The sequence below is a fragment of the Aedes albopictus genome, chromosome 3 (genome assembly GCF_035046485.1).
Source record: "Aedes albopictus strain Foshan chromosome 3, AalbF5, whole genome shotgun sequence".
In the NCBI taxonomy this organism is placed as follows: domain Eukaryota; kingdom Metazoa; phylum Arthropoda; class Insecta; order Diptera; family Culicidae; genus Aedes; species Aedes albopictus.
In genome coordinates this window covers 113,323,807-113,346,589 of record NC_085138.1, presented here as the reverse complement: position 1 = coordinate 113,346,589, position 22,783 = coordinate 113,323,807, and the positions used below count along the sequence as shown (strand labels likewise).

The window sequence follows — 22,783 nt, the reverse complement described above, 5'->3', positions numbered from 1 at the left end:
TCAGTGCTCTGAGTGCAATCTGCTGATGCTGTTTGTTAGTGCCTTGCCTAGTGCAGCTGATCGTGATCGTGAGTCGGTGGAATCCCGTCGTCGTCGCCCGGTGGATTATCATGCAACAATTAATGAAGAGGGGACCTGTCGGGGTGCATTCATCGTCGTTGTTGTATCAAAGGGTTTAGAACTTCAGACTTAGAGATTGAGATGGTGATAAAATGTGTCGATAAACATATTGAGATATTTGTTTTGAATAGGTGAAATATTTTGTTGCGACCTTTTGGCGTGGGCGTGCGCGAGCTATGCGATGGATTGCAATTAGTTGAGATTGCTGGAACGTCCTCTCAGCTATTATGTGAAGTAATTCATTAGCAATCGACAGTGGTATTTCATTGTTTCTACGTTGTAGAGTACTGTATATGGAATCCATAGAATCGCCATCATAGCGGACCCATACCGAGTACGTATCGGTAACGGCAACTAGGTCGCGGATGGGTGCGGAAAAAAGACGGCGATATGAACGATGGGTAAATCCTCGTCCAGGAGTTGATGTCTACTGCTTACGAGGGCTTCGTGGTCGCCAAAGTAAACGGGATCTTTTACTGTAGCTGTTATGCACCACCACGGTGGCCGATCGAGCAATTTACGCAAATGCTGGACTGTATGACGACCGTGCTAACAGGGCGAAGGCCGGTGGTAATAGCGGGTGACTTCAATGCCTGGGCCGTGGAATGGGGAATCCGTTTTACGAACCAGCGGAGTCAGATCCTGCTAGAGACACTGGCCATACTTGATGTCGACCTGGCTAATGTCGGTATCAAGAGTACTTTTAGTAGGAACGGTGCAGAGTCGATAATTGACGTTACTTTTTGTAGTCCTGACCTAACAAGTAGTTTGAACTGGAGAGTAGACAAAAGCTACACTCATAGCGATCACCTGGCGGTTCGATACAGTATCGACTACAACAACAGCAGGCAGCGGGTAAAGGAAGAGGTGGCTAGGCCAAGGCCAAACCCTCGCAGGTGGAGAACGTCATATTTCGATGATGGGGTATATATAGGGTATATGAGGAAGAACGAAATGAAAGGCGGATGGTATTCGCCGCTGCAAAAGCCGCGCTGAAGACCGAGATAAGGGCAAGCAAAAGGCTTGCTCTAAGGATCTCTGTCAGAGTTCTTTTGCAAATCCGTGGGATGATGTCTACAGGGTCGTGATGGCCAACACGAGAGGTGTCATGGTTCGCGCACAGCAATCTCCACAGTTATTGTGGGGGGGGGGGGGGGGAGAGGGTGGAATCATCGAGGGCTCTTTCCGGACTAATCCTAGCCCTTGGCCTTCTTTTGTAGGACAACCGGGGACTGGAGCTAGCGATGCGGAGAGGTCACCGATGTGGGACTTGCGGGGATAGCAAAGTCTCTTAGCGTAGGTAAGGCCCCAGGTCCAGACGGAGTTCAGAACTTGGCCTTAAAAGTAGCTATTGCAGAGACTCCCGAGATGTTTAGGTCTGCTATGCAGAAATGCCTGGACGAGGCAGAAGTATGGAAGAGGCAGAACCTGGTTCTGTTGCCAAAGGTTGCCAAAGGCGGGAAAACCACCCGGTGACCTGTCGGCATATAGACCAATATGCTTGATCGACACGGCGGGGAAGGTGCTCGAAAAGATAATCCTCAATAGAATGTTAAGGTATCCGGAAGGGTGGACTGTAGACGCTATCCTGTCGGTTGTAAAAAACCGCCGGGAAAGCACTCGAGCGTAAGAAAAAGGGTGCGCTACGGTGCAGTAGTGACATGTGTAGTAGTGGATGAAAGGAACGTGTATAATAGCGCCAGTTGGCCAGCTATTGCCGATGCTCTCCTGCGTCTGGGGATACCTGGGTACATATACAAGATTCTCGGAAGTTACTTCCAGAATCGAGTACTAGTTTACGACACAGAGGTGGGTCGGAAGTGCTTTTCTACAACCTCAGGAGTCCCGCAAGGTTCCATCCTGGGTTCTGGGTATTATGGAATGTCATATACCATGAGGTGTTGAGATTAGAGTTCCCAGTGGGAATGGAGATTGTAGATTTCCCGACGACATTACGCTTGAAGTCTACGGTGAGTCGATCGAAGAAGTGGCGTTGACTATCACCCACTCGATCAGAGCTGTGAAAGCGTGGATGAGGTCCAGGTAACTGAAGTTGGCTCACCACAAAACTGAGGTGATGGTTGTGAACAAACCGGAAGTCGGACCAGGAAGCGGTGATCAGTGTAGGCGATTGCACTATCACAGCGCTCCGTCAATCACTTGGGCGTAATGATCGACGATAAGCTCACCTTTGGTAGCCACGTTAATTACACCTGTAAAAGCGCCGCCACAGCTATAGTGGTACTGTCCCGGATGATGTACAATACGTAGCTCTGCGGTGTACGTCAGTATGCGCAAGCTTCTGGCTAGTGTAGCTACGTCCATACTAAGGTATGGCGACCTGGCGTTGGGCACTGCGCTATGTACTCAATGCCACCGAGGGAAGCTGGAAAGTACTTACAGGCTTATGTGCCTAAGGGTTGCGAGCGCGTACCATACCGTGTCACACGACGATCTCTGCATCATTACTGGTATGGTGCCTATCGGCATCCTTATCAGTGAGGACATGGAGTGCTTCGAAATGCGCGGCACAAGAGGCATACGCAGGACTGCCAGGATGGCCTCTATGGTCAAATGGCAGCGCGAGTGGGACAGTTCCACCGAAGGAAGGTGGACCCATAGGTTGATACCGAGGGTAGATAGTTGGATTAATAGACGCCATGGGGAAGTAACATTCCACCTGATACAGGTCCTTTCAGGCCATGGTTACTTCCGACAGTATCTACACCGTTTCGGGCATGCGGATTCTCCCGAATGCCCAGTGTGCAATAGTTTAAAGGAAACGGCGGAACACGTTTTGTTCGTGTGCCCGCGTTTTTGCACAATGCGTGACCGCATGCTTGCCACATGCGGGAAGGACACAACTCCGGACAACTTGGTCCAGAGGATGTATTGTGTAGGGATGAGGTTAGCTGGAATGCCGTTTCAACGGCTATCACCCATATCGTCTGGGAGCTACAGAGGAGGTGGCGCGTTGACTCGAAGAATGGCTAGTCCAGATGCAGTACAAGAGGTGGTCCAGGGGTTCGAAGTCGGCTTCGTAGATCATACCGGTGCCCTGCAGTCGAGATCCATCCTTACAGCGATTAAGTGGCCGCGGAGAGGAAGTCCCGGTTGCGGTGCTGTCGTGGCGTCGGTCTACTGGGTTGGATCCGAGCCCGCGATTGGATAGGGGTCCCCGGCAAGGGTCGGGGCAGGTGGAGACCCTGCTGTCAGTAACCTTCTGGTGCAGCTGATAGGGCCTGGAGGGTACCCAACTAACAATCGCTCATTTAACAGGCACCATTATGACGAATTAATTCAGCATAGTGTTGAATAACATTTGAATTATTTTCACGAACAACCTATGTTCGGGTTTTGTTCACACAAATTTGGAGAAGTTATAAAGCATCATGTTGTGCTCGATATTATTTTTTTGTTGTTTAAAGCGTTTTACAAATGTACAAGAAAGTTGTTATTATGCTTTGACAAAAATGACTGAAAATAAATAAAATGCAAAAAATGTTGAACTCTCACGAGAGTAATTTTTTGCTCTCATGTTGAGAACACCTATTATGAAATAAGAATTACACATAAAAATTACCTAAATCTGGATTAGAACTCGAGACCTGTCGATTGCCAGCCGCATGCCTTCCTATCTGTGCCATCCTAAAGATGGTGAGATGCAGCACTCAAAGCAAAATATAATCTTCCCACGGCTCAATAATGATCACTCCTGAACTTGTGTTCAGCAGTGGTGAATTAGCACAGCACGTGGTAATCAACTGAACAACGCCTTATATGTACTTCAACAGCTGTTCAGCCCAAAGCACGTGTTTTCCATTCTGATTTCGCTGTCAGTATTTTTATCGCACGTTGAGAAAACTTGTACCGAATGCGGCCAAAAAGTGTTGGTCCTTATTGAAGATATTGTTTCCAGACGAACTAATTGCGGTATGAATATGTTTTTATTGTTATTATTAAACATCGATCTTTAAAAATATATGACAATATGTGGTGCGGTATGGTCTTGGACATGGTGCATTCACAACATCTGTTCAGGTAATCTACTCATGCTCAGTCGAAGATCCGTTAAAGCATTTTTTCATTTATGCTTTTGTCATGGAATCTTGATATTATGTTCAATAAATAGTGCATAAGGATGTTTAGGGATACTCGAAATGTGTCGATTTCTGAATGCTGTTTGGTTATCTAGGTGACTGTGTGAACCAGGGATGCCAGATGATTTTTCCAAAAATCTGTATCAGGATTTTAGAAAATCTGTATTTGTCTGTATTTTGAAACTTTGATTGAAAGCCAAAAAAACATCAAGTTTCTGTAAATCCTGTCAGACCCCGTTTGAAATCTGTGGGTTCAACATGTAAACAACATGTTTGTGTATTTTTTTTTTATTTACTAGGTTTATTCACCGCATGACTTTATCATAATTAACTTTAATTGGCTTTTTTCGGTGATATGAATACTACTCAAAGTAAGAGGGAGTAAGGAAAGGAATGAAAGAATACGATGGATAGATACGCAACATTTAATAGATCACAACCACGATCTTTTTGCCAGTCTAGGGATAGTAGTATTCATCTAACTACTATTACCTAGCCGTTCAACTCGAGAACGCATGGCAAGAAGATCGTCGTTGTGATTGTGTTGCTCAACAATGGCCCTCTGTTAATTTCAATTTCTGTTCAATTTCTCTTATCGCTCGCTTGCGTATCTATCCATCGTATTCTTTCATTACTTTCCTTACTCCCTCTTACTTTGAGTAGTATTCAAATCACCGAAAAAAGCCAATTAAAGTTAATTATGAACATGTTTGTGTCCCGAATTTTGCACGAACATTTCAGTAAGTTTTCACAAAGCGGTGTTAATAGCAGAACGTTATGGTTATCAATAGTAAAATAAATATGTCTATTCTTAATAATTCTGACAAGGGAAGGTTACGATGGTGTCCCCCGGGGATTTCAACCGGACTATTTTTGTTGCATTCTACATGTGGAAATATGAATAAATCCAAAGCCTTTCGGGTGATGGGCCAGTGGTGTAGTCAGCAGGGGCCCTCAAAGGGCCAAATTAGGCAAAATATAACATTATTGAAAAAGCCCAAACGTCATCAAAATGCAAATTTCAAAATGTAATGCAGTAGAAACATGCAGAATATGCATAAATACATGATTTCATAATAAATTTAATTTACCATAGGCGTTGCCAGGGTGAGATGGGTGATAAACAAGGTGATACATTTTTTATTAAAATAACTTCAACTGGTTCTTACCCTGGCAACGCCTATGGTAAATTGAATTTGATACGAAATCATGTAGTCATGCATATTCTACCTGTCTATACTTCAATACATTGTGAAATTTACATTCTGATGACGTTTGGGCATTTTCAATAATGTTATATCTTGCCTAATTTGCCCCTATGAGGGCCCCTCCTGACTACACCACTGGCCCATCACCCGAAAGGCTTTGGATTTATTCATATTTCCAGATGTAGATTGCAACAAAAATAGTCCGGTTGAAATCCCCGGGGGACACCATCGTAACCTTCCCTTGTGAGCTCTAACGTCGCCGGATTTCTGAGAAAATTTCCCCAGGGATTCTTCCAAGAATTTTCCCTGGGACTTTCCTGGGAGTTTCTCAAAAAATATCCTGAATCTGGTTCACGGGTTTCCGCAGAAATTCTTTTCGAAAATCCTCATGGGTTTCTTTAAAGGATTAAAGAGAAAATTCTTTCAGGAATTGCCACATAAGCTATGCTTGTATTTCTCAATATATTTTTTTAATATTTTTGGGGAAATTCCTCCAATTTTTTTTCAGGAGTTTTTCTATAGCATTTCTCCGAAAATTTATCAATGAATATCTCCAGGGGTTTCACCATGAATTTCTTATCACATATGTTGAAAAGATGCAACTCCAGGAGATATTTTTCTTTAACAAACATTCAGAGATTCTATCAGAAATTTAGAAACTTTCAGTTTGTATGAAGAACTAGCACAAGTTAAAATACAGAAAAATAGAGAGATTATAATCATTATCTTCAAGAACCATTCCAGAAATTTTTGCTCGAATTTCTACCTAAAGGATTACTCCATTTTTCAGAAATTTTCTCGGGATTTTTTTGGAAATTCCTCTAGAAATTCTCGAAAGATTTTTCTGTAAAGTTCCTTCAGGAGTTTATCCAATAGTTCCTTGAAGTATTGCTCTAGGCATTGCTTTGGATTTGTTCAGACCTTTTTTTTTATTCCTTGTTGGGTATATAAGTCACTGCGACCTGTTTTTAGATCTATTGTGACAAATGCCCCAGTTTAGTTTAGCTATGTCAAGTTGACGTATCACCATTGGAGTTAGCAATAATCAAACCTTGACTGTAAGCATGGCGTTTGTTCTCCAGACATCAAGGTGTTCTATCAGCCCCTTGTCGAAGAACCTAATTCTTTTAGCTGCAATTGCCGAGCAACGGCACAACAAATGCTCCGAGTCTTCTGTATCTATGCCGCAAAAGCGACATACATCATCTTGAAGTTTTCCAATTAGCTTCAGATGATACCGGCTCGGACAATGACCTGTTAGAAGGCCAGTAAAAGAACTAAGATCTTTTTTAGATAGTTCTAGAATTTTACGAGTACTTGAAACGTTTCGACTGCCTCACAATGTTCAGACCTTTCTTCAGGGATTTTTTTTTTCATTTTTTTTTTCAAAAGATTTTCTCAACAATTAGTTCTGCAGCAATTGTTGAGAGAATCTTTTGGAACTACTGATAAGCTTTATTCAAAGATTTTTTCTAGAAATGTTTCAAAGTATATTTGTAGAGGGTTTTCCAGCTCTTGTAGGTTTCTCAAAGATTCCTTGAAAAATCTATTTTTTTTATTTCTTTATTGGTTCTCTAAAATATTCTTCCAAGAAATCTCTTTATAAACTGTACGATTTTTTTTCTCGATGAATCTTTCAGAAGTACTTCCAGCAGTTCTTCCAAGAATTCCTTCAGAAATTCCTCCAGGGAATCTTTAGAAACACAATGAAGGATTTCTAAAAAAAAATCCAAAAGTACCTTTGTCTGCAATGTCTACATTTTTTAAGAGATTTCTTTAGAAATTCCTCCACGGATTTTCCAGGAATCGTAGAGACGAACCAGCCAAGGGCTGAAAGTCTCTTTAATAAAGACAAATCAATCAATCAATTTCCAGGAATCACTGCAGAAATTTCTCAAGGATTCTTGCATTGATAGAGTTACTCCAGAAGTCTATCAAGATTTTTTTTTCATTTTTTCTAAAAACAAACATGAAGGAGTTTCTGCAAGAATCACTGAACGAATTTCTCAAAAACTCTTGGAGATCCCTGGGAAGAGTTTTCGAACAAATTCCTTTAGGATTTGTGGATAATTTTCTTGAAGAATTTCAGAATTTTTATTTTTTCAGGTGTACTTCATGAAGGAGCTTCTAAATTTTGAAATCTTGATGAAATCTCTGGAGATAAACATATCTTCACATATGAATTTCTGAAGAAATCTAAGCAGAAAATTCTGAAAGAAATCTATTTCTTAAGTAAGGTAAAGTTAGTGGTAAGTAAAAATAAAATCGGGTTAAGTACTGTGCCTTTGAATTCCACTAAGAATTTGCATCCTTTGACAGATACGTATTTCGACCTCAACTGTAAGGTCGTCTTCGGTATCTCGTACTTGACTCGACTTCAGTCAAGTCCAGTCCTGGAGAAACATTTCGGGAAATCCTTGGTAGAACGCATTACAAAACATTTGCAAAGATCCCAGAAATAAATTCTTCAGGTATTTCTTAAAGAATTTTCGTAGAAATTCTTTGGAAATATTCCTGAATAAATTTCTCAAAGAATCCGTGGAGATATCAATGGAGTTATCCGTCAACAAAAAATTTTTGATAACTTTTTAAACAAATCTCCAGAAGAGTGTGTAAAGTTTTTCTTGCTGGAGTTGGATTTGTTCAGACCTTTTTTTTATTCCTTGTTGGGTATATAAGTCACTGCGACCTGTTTTTAGATCTATTGTGACAAATGCCCCAGTTTAGTTTAGCTATGTCAAGTTGACGTATCACCATTGGAGTTAGCAATAATCAAACCTTGACTGTAAGCATGGCGTTTGTTCTCCAGACATCAAGGTGTTCTATCAGCCCCTTGTCGAAGAACCTAATTCTTTTAGCTGCAATTGCCGAGCAACGGCACAACAAATGCTCCGAGTCTTCTGTATCTATGCCGCAAAAGCGACATACATCATCTTGAAGTTTTCCAATTAGCTTCAGATGATACCGGCTCGGACAATGACCTGTTAGAAGGCCAGTAAAAGAACTAAGATCTTTTTTAGATAGTTCTAGAATTTTACGAGTACTTGAAACGTTTCGACTGCCTCACAATGTTCAGACCTTTCTTCAGGGATTTTTTTTTCATTTTTTTTTTCAAAAGATTTTCTCAACAATTAGTTCTGCAGCAATTGTTGAGAGAATCTTTTGTAACTACTGATAAGCTTTATTCAAAGATTTTTTCTAGAAATGTTTCAAAGTATATTTGTAGAGGGTTTTCCAGCTCTTGTAGGTTTCTCAAAGATTCCTTGAAAAATCTATTTTTTTTATTTCTTTATTGGTTCTCTAAAATATTCTTCCAAGAAATCTCTTTATAAACTGTACGATTTTTTTTCTCGATGAATCTTTCAGAAGTACTTCCAGCAGTTCTTCCAAGAATTCCTTCAGAAATTCCTCCAGGGAATCTTTAGAAACACAATGAAGGATTTCTAAAAAAAAATCCAAAAGTACCTTTGTCTGCAATGTCTACATTTTTTAAGAGATTTCTTTAGAAATTCCTCCACGGATTTTCCAGGAATCGTAGAGACGAACCAGCCAAGGGCTGAAAGTCTCTTTAATAAAGACAAATCAATCAATCAATTTCCAGGAATCACTGCAGAAATTTCTCAAGGATTCTTGCATTGATAGAGTTACTCCAGAAGTCTATCAAGATTTTTTTTTTCATTTTTTCTAAAAACAAACATGAAGGAGTTTCTGCAAGAATCACTGAACGAATTTCTCAAAAACTCTTGGAGATCCCTGGGAAGAGTTTTCGAACAAATTCCTTTAGGATTTGTGGATAATTTTCTTGAAGAATTTCAGAATTTTTATTTTTTCAGGTGTACTTCATGAAGGAGCTTCTAAATTTTGAAATCTTGATGAAATCTCTGGAGATAAACATATCTTCACATACGAATTTCTGAAGAAATCTAAGCAGAAAATTCTGAAAGAAATCTATTTCTTAAGTAAGGTAAAGTTAGTGGTAAGTAAAAATAAAATCGGGTTAAGTACTGTGCCTTTGAATTCCACTAAGAATTTGCATCCTTTGACAGATACGTATTTCGACCTCAACTGTAAGGTCGTCTTCGGTATCTCGTACTTGACTCGACTTCAGTCAAGTCCAGTCCTGGAGAAACATTTCGGGAAATCCTTGGTAGAACGCATTACAAAACATTTGCAAAGATCCCAGAAATAAATTCTTCAGGTATTTCTTAAAGAATTTTCGTAGAAATTCTTTGGAAATATTCCTGAATAAATTTCTCAAAGAATCCGTGGAGATATCAATGGAGTTATCCGTCAACAAAAAATTTTTGATAACTTTTTAAACAAATCTCCAGAAGAGTGTGTAAAGTTTTTCTTGCTGGAGTTTAAGAAGGAACTCATAGGAATCTATTCAAAAGAATTCCTGGAGAAATTAATCAAGGGGTATCTTAAGAGTGCCCTCTAGAAATTTCTCAAGGAATCCCTGCAAGAATTTCTTTAAAAAAACCCTTCCCATTACCGGTGTTCCATACACTAGACGCCTCTCCGCCTTTTACCGAAATTAGAAAAAAAGCCCCTCTCATGCCGCCTTCTATGTGCTTCATCAAGCTAAGATCGGCAAAATTGCTAGGGCGTGATATTCACACCCAAAGGACCTGAGTTCAATTCGCGTTCGCAATTTTTTTCTTTTCATCTGCAAGGTAACGTTGAGAATGTTCAAATATTTTCATCATATTTGAAATGTTCCTTTTGCTACATTCGATGCATCATATTTTTGCAGGTTGTATTCGTACTCTGTAGTTTCCAAAAGCTCTATTGATTTTTTATCTTCAACACAATTTTATAGTTGTTTAAAAAGGTGTGTACTGGCTATTTCTTCTCAGGTTCGATTCGATATTATTATTTAAAAAAAACTGTCATTATTTTCAATTTTCAACGAAAACATTATTCGTAAGTTTTCTCATTATTTTCATTCAACATACAATAATGAAAAGCATAAAGAAAACCAGGTCTTTTGCTTAGCAAAGTTTCCAATTTTTATTTTTTTTTCATGTACTGAAGCTTAAATTTTCCTTACATCTTCATATTCACTGGAAATTCGCGACTCTTGCAAATAGTCAAGCAAACAACAATACACATAAAAAAGATTCAGCAAAGATATAGTTTATTCGATTTTCCTTATACTAACATAATCTTTGAAAACTTGCTAAAAAACTTCATTTTGGGCGAAGGTTTAAAAGTTTTATATTACAAGATTAAGATTTCAACGTGATAAAAACATAAAAAACACCCATAACGTATGCTTATTACATATCTAGGACGTTTTATGTTTCGTAATATTTGTATTATTAAATTCAATTCTAAAGAAACAATTCCTGTAATGAAGTGATTGAAAATTGAGGTCAAATGTGAAAAATATAGATAACTTAATGGGTGAGAGTACACACAATAATTTTTATAACTTTATTTTCCATCTTGCATGAATGTATGAGAAAAAAAAATATGTGGAGGAAAAATCTGTATCAAGATCATGAAATCTGTATTTTTTCTGTACTCTGTATCCTGTCTGTATCAACCTCTAAAAATCTGTATAATACAGAAAAATCTGTATATCTGGCATCTCTGGTGTGAACAATATTCAGTAAACACGACAGCACTGAAATGTCAAATGCATCGATCCAAGCGTCTCGTACAATCGAACTGCTGCGGAAGATAAACAATATAATAATCAAGGTACAAGATGTCTTGTTACAGACTAATAATAATAAATAAATGCCTCATTTTTACGTTGATTACCTCTCTTGGCACTCAGTATTAAACTACATAATTCTATTCTGTTTTATTTTATGTGATTCGTTTAAAATTTTGTTTCTTTAATAACTTGGTTGTCTAAACAGTTTTAGTCATGATTTATCCCATAATCCGAACAAATTTCCGAGTCAAACTATGACGGGCTGAAGGACTTTATTTGACAAGTGAAAAGCACATTGTTCAGGAGCATATGCTTATCGATATATCAGCTTAATAAGATGTAGACAAATGTTTTGTTAAACTTTTTTGTTAAGGAATCAATGCTTGTCGAATAAATTTCTTGTTAAACTTTTGAAAAGTGTTTTAATTTATCATTGTTGATACCGATGAGAAAAGTCGAACATTGACTATTTTCTCAATTGAAAAATCATTTAAACAGTAATGTGTAGAGCATAATTTTATTTCAGCTATCATTACCATTATTGAGCAACAATTCAGCAAGCTTGCTTGTTTGTGACTTGCAATTGTTAGTTGGGTAGTGATACCCTTGCCTTCACCAGGTCGGATCGGGCTACACGTGGGCATCAGTTCTTGATGTCGGCAAAGCAGTTGGGCGCGGGCGGAGTTGACCCTGCCCGCCTTCCGAGGACAAAGGGAGTGGCGAGGACCACTCAGGAAACTAGCTAAGCGCCAGCATGTTACCGTGATGGACTCTCCAGAGCGAGTCATCGTTGCTGCTAGGCTACGCAGCTAACCTCGAGGGTACGATGTGCACTAGCCCCTCTCTGAAACAATACCTTCTTGGTGGTTCCGGAGAGACGTAGGGTTTGGTGACCATAGGAATGTGTTAAGTGAGTCGAGCAGAAAGTAGTCCTGGCTTTTACTTTTGCCTGGCTTTTAGATTTCCCCCCTATGGTTTAGAAGACCGTTCCATCGCCCAGGATAGAGATCTTTCATATCGACCTTTTGCACCACCATGGTTGCATAGGACTAAACGTAAGTAAGTTGATAACCATTCATTACCAACCCATCTTCACATTCATACATCAGTATAGAATATTAACATTGTTTTAAACATATTTTCAAAATCAACACCGAATCATCAGTACAACAATGTAGTTTTAACATTTGTTCTAAACAGCTGTGCTCCTGCACCCAACCAGTACAGCTATTGCCAATAATTCGAATGATGTTTCCCATCCCAGATTTCAAATGCCCGTTTAGGTAAATATGCACGACGACACGTCTAACAGCGTAAATCAATTTGCAACTCAGCGGCAAAATATTGCACGATTTTTGCTCAACACCAGTAGCTGCTGCGCTTTCCGCATCCAAGCCTCTCCAACCACCGACCGCCGACAGTGTTTACTGTCAATATTTACCTAATTCGTCACTCATTTGAATCGAACACCGCAAACATCGAATCGAATGGCCGGACGACGGGCGGGCCTGCGCGGCTATCGTTCAATATTGGTTGGCCGCACTTTGATCAAACATTGCGCACCGACGCACGAGGTGGCGAACGCTGATTAATGGCAGTCAGCTTCAATTTAAAATCACGTCACTTTTGCTAGATGCCAATGAGGCTGCTGAGCTGAACGGCGAACGATCACTCCTTACACGTATGACCCAAGTTGGAATCTCTCGCCGCCGCCGGCAGGCGCGGAATCTGTAAAAAGAGAACAAAAATTGAAAATGACAAATGATATATTTGCACTTTGAGTTTGCACCCGCCAAGAAACGCCACCCACTCTCAATCGCCTTCCGCCCATCCATATGGGTTGCTTCCCACAAGTACGACGATAGGTTTCGTACGATGTCACGTCGTCATCGCGATGCACACGGCATGCAAAAGTTCAATCGATCAATTCAATAAATCATTGTTTGCTGCTCGAAAAGTCACTAGGTTGTCGGCTGGTTTTGTAAGATCAGAATGGCAAGGGGGTTCAATTGGCGCTAACATGTAATTGATACACATCTAGGACTAGGACACGTCTCTGGTACTCGTGCAGCGCATCACCACCGGTATCAATATGGATGATGGACGGCAGCTCTGTGGTATTTCCGATGTGAGGACCTTTTGTGGTGCTGATCATGGAACTTCTACCAGAAGCCTAACTCATTCTGAGATGGCTTCGTGCCGCGAGGCAAAATGTACAGGGATAAAGATGGGAGAATTTTGACGTACTAAGATGATGTAATTGAAAAGTGGTAGCAGTACTTTAATGAACACTTAAATAGTGCAGATAACTCTGCACTGATCCAGGACAGGACAATATTGCAGTTTAACCCATCAAGATGGGCCCGGAAATGTGTTACCAACCGTTTGAGTAACAATGTATTGCGTGGTGGAAAGGCTATAGCTGTTGGTTCATTGCATGTAATTGTTACTGTTTTTTATAAAATATTGTATATTAATATTATTTACAGTGGTTTTTCGATTTTGTCACGGTTCTATTTAATCACGCTTTATTATATCACTCTCGATTCTAGCACGATATTTTTTTCAACTATATCACGTTATGATAATCCACAGAAATATTGCTCAAAATGTACGCCAAACTAAACAGCACATATAAGTTTTCTTAGAATGATATTCTGCAGATCAGTGTATCGTTCTGTGTATCACAATTGAATCAGAGGCTTTACGCCGTACTCGATTATCCTGAATTACGTATTAAAACGTCTCAATTATTTATGTAACAAATGCAATGATGTACAAATATATAACCTTGACTAAGTATTCTTCAAAGTGGGTTTGACAAAATGTTTGGTAAGTTTTAGAAGTCGCTCTGGTTCGAGTATGGTCTGCATTTGGTTTGTATTAACAGGAATGTTATGGCCTCAGCTTAGTATAGAAAGCCCAACATGTGAAAAGGATGGAACAACTATTGAACGCGTAAGTTTCTTCCGACCCTCCTATGCGTAATTCGGTTTATTCCGTTATCAGATAGAGGGGAGACTGCTCAACCTGTTACTGGTAAGAGATTGTACGAATATGGAAATACGCCTAGGAGGAACGGGAGAAACAGAAATTCGCAAAGTCTGTTACGTCCGTTTCACATGTTGGTCTTGAACAAATCCAAAGGAAAGCCTTACACCGCTTTATGATGCACCAGAAAAAGTAGATCAGAATGATTTCTAGATCTTTGTTCAAGACAATAATGAAAAATTTATATGTAATTGTGACGAGTGAGATATATTTTAAATGCTGCATAGGGCATTTTTCCCAAACTTTACTTTCACGACTCCCCAATTTATTGTCACCTCGCTCCATGTAGAACAATGAAACCGTGCGAGCATGTGTTTGGGGGTCGGATCTGGAATTTATCTTTCCATCAATACTGGTACAAATCCGGTACATGCTTGAAAAAGACTAAATTTGGTCCGCAGCCACAAGAGAAGGTAGGATATGGAACCATTTGGGCAGGGGCACCTATTTTGGGCACTTGCTGCTGTAACTCAGTCGATTTCAAACCGATTGACTTGAATTTTCGAACATGGCTAGATACTGTGCCTATCTGATCGTGTCTCAAAAATCAAGTCAACCGGTTCAAAATTGGCTGAATTATGGCAGCAAGTGCCCAAAATAGGTGCTCCTGCCCAAATAGTCCCAGACCCTACTTTTCTCAAAACCAGTAACATCCTCTTAAAATGTTAATGCCTTTCTGTTCAGTTTTTGTAAGGTTTTTTTTTGTGCGTCAGTGTATTCTGGTCAATAAATGCACTCGAAAAAAAAAGTTTCAATTTTACCACGCTCCAGTATATCACGCGATTTTATTTTTTATTCGTGATATAATCGAAAAAGTACTGTATTTAAATGTCTAAGTGTATAAGAAATGTTGGTCTCCACAGGTTTGTGTTTGAGTTATGTTTGTTTTACTTACACTTAGTAATTTAAGGTGTCTCTTTACTAATTCATTTGTTCATTTATGTGTTTATTTTGTTATTTATTTTGTTCTGTTTATATGTCCCGATTGTCGATTTATTTATTATTCAAATATTTTATTTATCTATTTTTTTATTTCTATATTTTTATTTATTTATTTATTTACTCACAATTCAATAGGGGGCATCCATTTAGTACGTCACGCTAAAATTGGGAATTTTCGACCCTCCCCCCTCCTCCCTTCGTACAGGTTTTTTCCTATATCTAATACACTGCTTGTCACACTTTTACAACCCCCTCCCCCTCCCCCCTAGGACCGTGACGTACTTAATGGATGGCCCTATATTAGATTCTTTTTTTACATATTTACAGATTTATTTCTATACAATTACCAGATTATTTGTTTACAAAAAAAAAGGAAAACAAGTGTCCGTTAGGTTTTGTCAAGGCTTCGCTTGTAGCCTCAATCGGAATTTAAATTGAAGTCACAACATACCTTTCATATTTTTTTAATCTGTATTAACGAGATTTTTAGCCCTAGGCTAGTTCATCTCTGCACCCACGCGTTACTTTCCTTCCGAAGGAAGAACTCACATTTCGTGAGTTTGTCGGGAGTGGGATTCGATCCCAGGTCCTCAGCGTGATAGTCACGTGCTTTAACCATCACACCAGGTCCGCTCCACTCCTTCTATAATTGTTCAATGTATGTATAAAGTGTAAGGAAGTCATCGTTACGGAGATGGTCATGTCAGAAGAAAAGAAGGGACTTCTGGGTCATTCGGGAATAGAGGAATGTTATGAAAGAAGGAACTCAACAGAAGGAAATGATTGTTGAATTTTGCCCGTCCGGTGGAGTGAAGGTCTTGTCGGGAGGTGCGTAAGTCGTTACATCATCTAACTACCTAAGTTCCCCGTAAGTGAGCAGTGACTAAATCCTAAAACTACTCAAAACTTACAGATTAAGTCATTTTCACAGTTTAAAATAAAACCCACAGCTAAAACATCATTATGAATTAAAATAGCACCAATCGTAGTGAGCAACACCACAAACGGTTAGAAAATAATTCGGCACCACATTGCATTAGTTCTAGCCGCGCTAGTCTCACTGTGGTCATTTATATGCTCGAGATAACCAAGCGAGCCCGTAGTGTAAGACTATAGTGTAGTGTAGTGGTCGAGTCGACAAAGAATAACGGTGATAATGATGTTACGTCAAGACTGTGGTTGTTACGCTGAACAATGGTGCCGGCTCGCTTGATGGACCACTGGAAGAAAACCGCGCGTATGTACCACTTCCCGGACATGGAACTATGGCCTACGCTGATGGCCTTCCGACAGCTCCCTCGAAAACGGTGGGAATAATGAAAATGAGTGGAAGGAGCATAAGAAAAATGAAGCGTGAAAAGGTGATCCAAAAGTCCTGAAGAAGAAGAAGAAGAAGAAGAAGAAGAAGAAGAAGAAGAAGAAGAAGAAGAAGAAGAAGAAGAAGAAGAAGAAGAAGAAGAAGAAGAAGAAGAAGAAGAAGAAGACGAAGCAGACCGTGAAGAAGCAAGATGCCAGAAATCCGCAACGTCCACAGCAACGCCCGCAACGTAGCGGTGAGCTCGAAATCCTTTCAGTTAAATAAATTCCAAAATTTCCAAGTTTTGTTTCTCCAATAAATGTTGTATGGCCCTCTGAACCACTGCTCATTTGTTAATATATTTTCTTGTAGAAATATTATTTTTCGTTGTCCGTTTGTAATGTCCGACTTTTCACCATACCAATAGATAGGAATTCTCCAAGACCACCACAACCTACCCTGAAATCCAGGTAACAAAAAGGCCTTGAGCGCCTACTCCGGAAGCAGCCGTCGGCTCAAGACCAGCAGCTTGGGTCTTTGGGTGGTCCCCGTCTGCAGCGAGCGAGCAGAAAAACCTACCCAAGTAACAATTCAAAACCATTAATAAGCATGCTAGTTGATCAAATGCTCTACAAAAGCGCCGACAGTTGAACAAGAGTATATGTTGAACAAAGTGGCGAATAAATGTTTCATGCATCGAAAACTGCACGTTTGTTAATCAAATTTCTGCTCATTGAATAACTAATCGAACAGAAGTTTAAAGTATGTTGTTGAGGTATTCGCATCATCTGCCTAACAGTGCTCTAATAATGGCAGAGTACAAGCTACTTCCGATGAATTAGATGCCGTCATTCCACATATGATCTATAATAAAACATAGCTTATTAACAGTTTAACAACATTTGCTTGATCATTTTATTCAGCTACAATAATATAGCTTTACAACAACATGTAATCAGGTTTCTTCGGAACAAATGTTACGCTTTTATTCAAGCAATGTTGATTAGCAGTGGAACTGTATTACTTAATTATCGTTGTTCGACATGTCCCATTTGTAAACACAATTGTTGATTTAGAGTCTAAGAAGAGCATCCGTGGCTACACGCTTGAACACAAAACAAATATCTCGCAGCAGCTCAAAATATTACACTTCCAAAATCATTCTGACTCACCTTTTGCACTGACTACACACTCTACACAAAAGCCGCCAACAGAAACACCGGAAAAGACAGCTGAAATGGCCCCTGGGTGGCTCCTCTATTTGGTATTGACGAATAGAATGCCCACGTTGATGCTACCGGTCAAACCGGGAACAGCTTCCGTGTGTTCACATTTTTTGGCTGCTTGGCGATATGCACCAGCGTCACACTTTTTTTCCTTCCTAAACAAATCAGGAGCGGTAACAATAAAACAAAGTTCACTTGTTTAGGCGTTCAAATAAAAACAATGTTTGAAGATTTACGAAGCATACAACACAACACCGTGAATGACTGACGGATTGACAAATTTATCACCATACATGCCTTATGATTTAACGTTGCAGTTACAATTATTCAAACATTGATCAGCTTCAATGTTCATGAAGACAATTTGTTGAATAAAATACTTAAGCAATGTTTAATCAGCATATGTACGCCAAAGTATTCAACTCAGGAACTGAATATAAATGCTGCTTTAAATCTGCTGATTCATGTAATTATGATTGAAGCCGAGCAAATGCAGACGACTGTCAACCAAAAGATCGCGAGTTCAAGTCTATGCATTGGTGTGATGTGTTCCATAAAAAATTAATAAAATGGTGATATAGGTATATGATCCGAAAAAGATATTCCAGATTACATACAAATGCAGAAATATAGAAAGTAAAACTATTTTTGCCATTTTATATTTAAAATGATATTGAAGAAACGTTTAGGAAACATTTTTGCAGCAGTTGTAAAATCATATCTATTAATAGAAATGAAATCCGTATGAGATGTGTCATAACACCAGCATGTTTTGATTGTATTATGGTGGAATAAATGTCTAAGAAAGCTTGCTATTATGCACTTTTCTGCTAATGCACAAGAATGGTTTCTAAAGCCATTCTTAAACGATTAAACAAATAGCGTCAAACATCGTTGTTTAATAAATGTTGAAGTAATGTTTATGATATTTGGGTAAATAATTGATGGTTTAAACGTTGAAGAAGAATGAGTGTAATCAGTTTCGTACCTTTTAATTCCGCCCTATGTTGCTTATCCTTTGACAGATACGCGTATTTCGACTACCACTTGTAATCTTCCTCAGTGTCAGTTATCCACTGTGGATAACTGACACTGAGGAAGATTACAAGTGGTAGTCGAAATACGCGTATCTGTCAAAGGATAAGCAACATAGGGCGGAATTAAAAGGTACGAAACTGATTACACTCATTCGAAGAGGGTATTCTGCTTAGAGGGTTCGAAAAGTCGGTACAAGGTTGAAGAAGAGTTTAACAACCGATGTACGATTATTGAATAAACATTCATTCCATCGTGCTTATGGAACGGTTGATGTTGAATAGATTCTCATTTTTGGGCGAACAAGAATTGAAGAATAGTATTATTTCAAAATTATTCAAACATAATAAGACATGCAGCTTAACAACGTTGATTTGAGAAACATTTCTTAAAGTAAAAATTGTTTCTTGGGTAGCTCAAAGCAAATTGTTTCAAATGTTAATTATTTGTCTGTATCGGCTGATTGTCAGGATCTGGGAAAGCTACCGGAAGAGTAGATGGAAGGGGTCTATCTACAAGAATGGCGGCATGTTAGGGTGTAAAAACTTCTAAGTCATCACCATTTTAAAGGCCGATCATCTACCGTCGCGAATAACGAATGAGTTCGTGAGAAGCTTTTAATCCACCTTCGTCGATGACTAGCTGGCAACGGATAAAATGTTCAGCTGACCACATGGAGAGTCCTTAGGCGCTGTTCATAAACTACGTAGAGTTTTTTTTTTTTTGGGCCATCTCAGAACCCACCACCAGATTTTGAGCCGCTGAATCCGAATCCGGGCTCAGATTTGTTCCAGTACGTCACAATTTTGAGCTATACCTCAATTTATAGGGCAAAATTTGCGATTTTGGGCTTTTTCGAACGTAAGCCATTAAGCATGGCAATTTTTTTGTTAAGCAATCAAAGGGCAAATTGGTAAATTAACATCTAAATGAGCGATTCATGCAAAATATTTCGTTTTACCTACTCAAATTTGATAGATTTAAGCACTTTATGTTAGTAAGTAAACTTGCTTGCAACTTTTTGAGGGTGACTTGTATGGGAAATATCGGACCCAACATAAAATGCTAAATCTATTAAATTTGAGTAGGTAAAACGAAATATTTGGCATGCGTCGTTAATTTAGATGTTAATTTCGAAAAAGCCCGAAATCGCATATTTTGCCCTATTATAGCTCAAAACTGCGACGTGCTGGAGCAAAACTGAGCCCAGATTCGGATTCAGCGGCTCAAAATCTGTCAGAGACACATAAGTTTGCTCTTGAGACAAAAAAAAATGTTGCGCTGTGTTATTTAAAGCTGCTGCAAGGCTCCTGTTTGATGTATCATAATTTGCAACTGTGTTTACCAATGTAAACATGGCGAACAATGGCAATTAAGAGCTGCTAATCAGCAGCTGGAAGGAACGATTAAGCTAGTCTTGTTAAACTATGTTCAAGCTACTGTGTATGATATGTGGAATAATGGCATCTAATACGTCGGAAACAGCTTATTAGACCATTATTAAGGTATAAATGAAAATTCCTAAACAATATTTCTTAAAATATTGAAATATTTATTCTACTCTTTTTTCAACACATACCCTTATTCAACTGTTTACGCTTTCGTAGAACACTTGTTAAGCTGGCATGCTTATTAATGGTTTCGAATTGTTACTTGGGTTCGGCACCCATCTTTGTGCTGGCAAAGTGCACTCTTCTGCACGTAAAAGTAGTTTTGAGCACTTGTACGGCTTGAGAGTGAACGTGTAGCTTTGACTGCTTTGACTGTGGAGGTTATGCTCTCCAGTTTGTTACCGATTAATTCGGCAACAATGAAGGTCATTTTGTTATAGTTTAGTTAAATTGTGTATTTCTTTAAATTTTGCCTATTATCAAATATTTTGCTTTACAATATTGTTTAAAAAATTATATTAAATTAAATGTTATTGTTAGTAAATAAAATAAATGAAACGAATATTAAAACCTATATGTATCCTATCAAATAAATAATGTAAAAATTCAAATGTTAAAATTTGCTATAAAAAAAACACATGTACATCCCTTGATGGAAGATAAATTATAAAGGGGATCAAAGTGAAGACAGGGCAACACCGGATCCAGCTAAACGCATTGACTGCTGATGGAGGGGAGAGGAACTGTAGGAGGGGAGAAGAGAAGAGGACTTTTGGAAAGAGGAGGTTGGAGTTGATTGGACTTGGGAACGGTCGGTCACTTAAGTTCGGGATAGGAAGCGAAACAGACGTTTTTTGAAAAAGTTCCTCACAGTTAAAAAAGGTGGATGTGATAGTGCATTACAATAAAAAAAGTTGAGCGCGTAGTGTTCCTAAGGTTTCCTTTAGGCCGAGTGACGTTTATCTCGAAGGTGAGGTCCGGATTACACTCCGTCAATCGGTGTAACTCCGTCATCCTACGCGATAGCTCAACGGGACGCTCCGGTACGCGCGACGTTGCTTCCTAGCGTGACCCCCGGATTTCGAATACCCGACGGCACCGATTCCGAAACCTACCGCCAACGGTTTCTAGAATCGCGCTCCACCTGTGCTCCAGTGTAAAACCACCTTGGGGCGAGTTCCAAGTTTTTGGCCCATTCGGTCGCCTGAAGATTGTGCCCGCCGGTACGCGGCGGCGTGTTCCCAGCCGACCAAAGTTTCTGCCCGCCGGCCCGCGGCGGCTGCCTGTGAACCAAGTCCACCTCCCACCCAGAAGCCCGATCGGAGACAGTCGGCCCCGAAGGACCAGCCGAAGTTGTCCAGACCGGCGTCGCGGCGCCGACGTCGCACCCCTGGTCCCATGACCGCGTGCTCAGCAAGGTAGGCAGCTCAACTCTCTCTCTCCCCTCCCAACGTGTACGCTACGACAAGGGCCCCAACGAACAGCCGAAGCAGTGTTTTTCCCCACGATCCCCTACCGTAGAATAAAATCTATTTTTCTTACTCAACTTTATACTTTTACATTCCACAAAAGCAAGAGAGCAATCCAAATCCCATTATTCTAGTGGCCTTCCATTGTTCGCTCGATACGCAGAGGTAAGTGTAGGGTTGCTCAGTTCTCCCGGGTCTAAAGCCGACCCTGAGATAACTTGGAAGGTGAGCTGGCCGAGGCGTACGGACGTCGACACCCCAGGGCGAGTGGACGTCCATGGTGATTTCAATTGGCGATCCTTCGGAAAGTGATAATAGGTTGGAATATTTCAATCAGTCGATTGAAATATTCATCCTTGCTCGGGGAGACTCGAGACAACCCTACAGTTATCTCGCTTTCAAATTTGTTGAATTGCTACTTGCTTGACCTTGAATACTCTCGTTGGCTGTTAGAATCGTTTTGCGAACAAAAGAATCGAGTGTTGCTTGTCGTATCTACAAAGGGAGTTCGATTGTATAGATAGCTCATCATGCCATTTGCGGTACGTTAATTGCTGGAGATGTGATCACATACAAGCAGATTAGACCAGACCGTAGGTGGAAAGCGTTTATGGTTTGTTTTAGAAGCTGGAAACAACTCACAATGAATACCGAAAAGGGATATACGTTGGAAAATTTAGCCAGGAGGTGTTTGGAGCTCAGAGTAGATTTTTTGGACGGAGACGAATTGGATCATGAATTAACTATGCGAAAGGTGTTTTTAACTGACCAGCAGGCCAGTTCAATGTCTCGTATACGACGAGTTTTACGCGAAACGATCAAGCAAGAGAAGGAAAAGGGTTTGTTCAGTAAGGTTTTGCTTAACAGTCCAGATGACGAAATTACAGGGTGTATTGAAAAAATCCTTAAACTGGAATCTTCGGCCTTCACATGTTCTCAAATAGCGCCAAAATTTCGTTCCACTCTTTTGCACTTGGCCAACCGTTTGTTGGTATTGGAGGAGTATTCGGACGGGGACATCAAGGAAAAAGCGCATGGGCTTATTTTAAGAGTGCTAGCCCATCTGAATCACTTTTACGGTGACGATGTCGCAGTGTCCTCATCTGAAGACAACACGGCCGACAACGAAGATGAATTTAGGGAAGATCAGGCACCGGATGAGGCAATAGGGAGCCTACCCATTAGGAAGGCAACTTCGAATCCCGTGGGTCATTCGCCGGAAAGGCAAATAGAGTTTGAATTTGTGGAGTTTTTCCGACGTTTAGGAATTTCGTCA

The 22,783-nt window shown here is 39.9% G+C and overlaps 1 protein-coding gene across 5 annotated transcripts in view; it reads right to left on the bottom strand.

Moving 5' to 3' along the window:
- Window positions 1–22,783, bottom strand: part of LOC109409579 (organic cation transporter protein) — a 301,524-nt gene that overhangs the window by 232,240 nt on the left and 46,501 nt on the right. For 3 of the 5 annotated variants that reach the window (XM_062843048.1, XM_029876401.2, XM_062843049.1), the window contains exon 2: window positions 12,776–12,824. The gene's annotated coding sequence lies outside the window, so the exon portion shown is untranslated. Of the gene's footprint in view, window positions 1–12,537; window positions 12,825–22,783 lie in introns of all 5 variants that reach the window. The other 2 variants (XM_062843046.1, XM_062843047.1) reach the window with 1 other exon arrangement.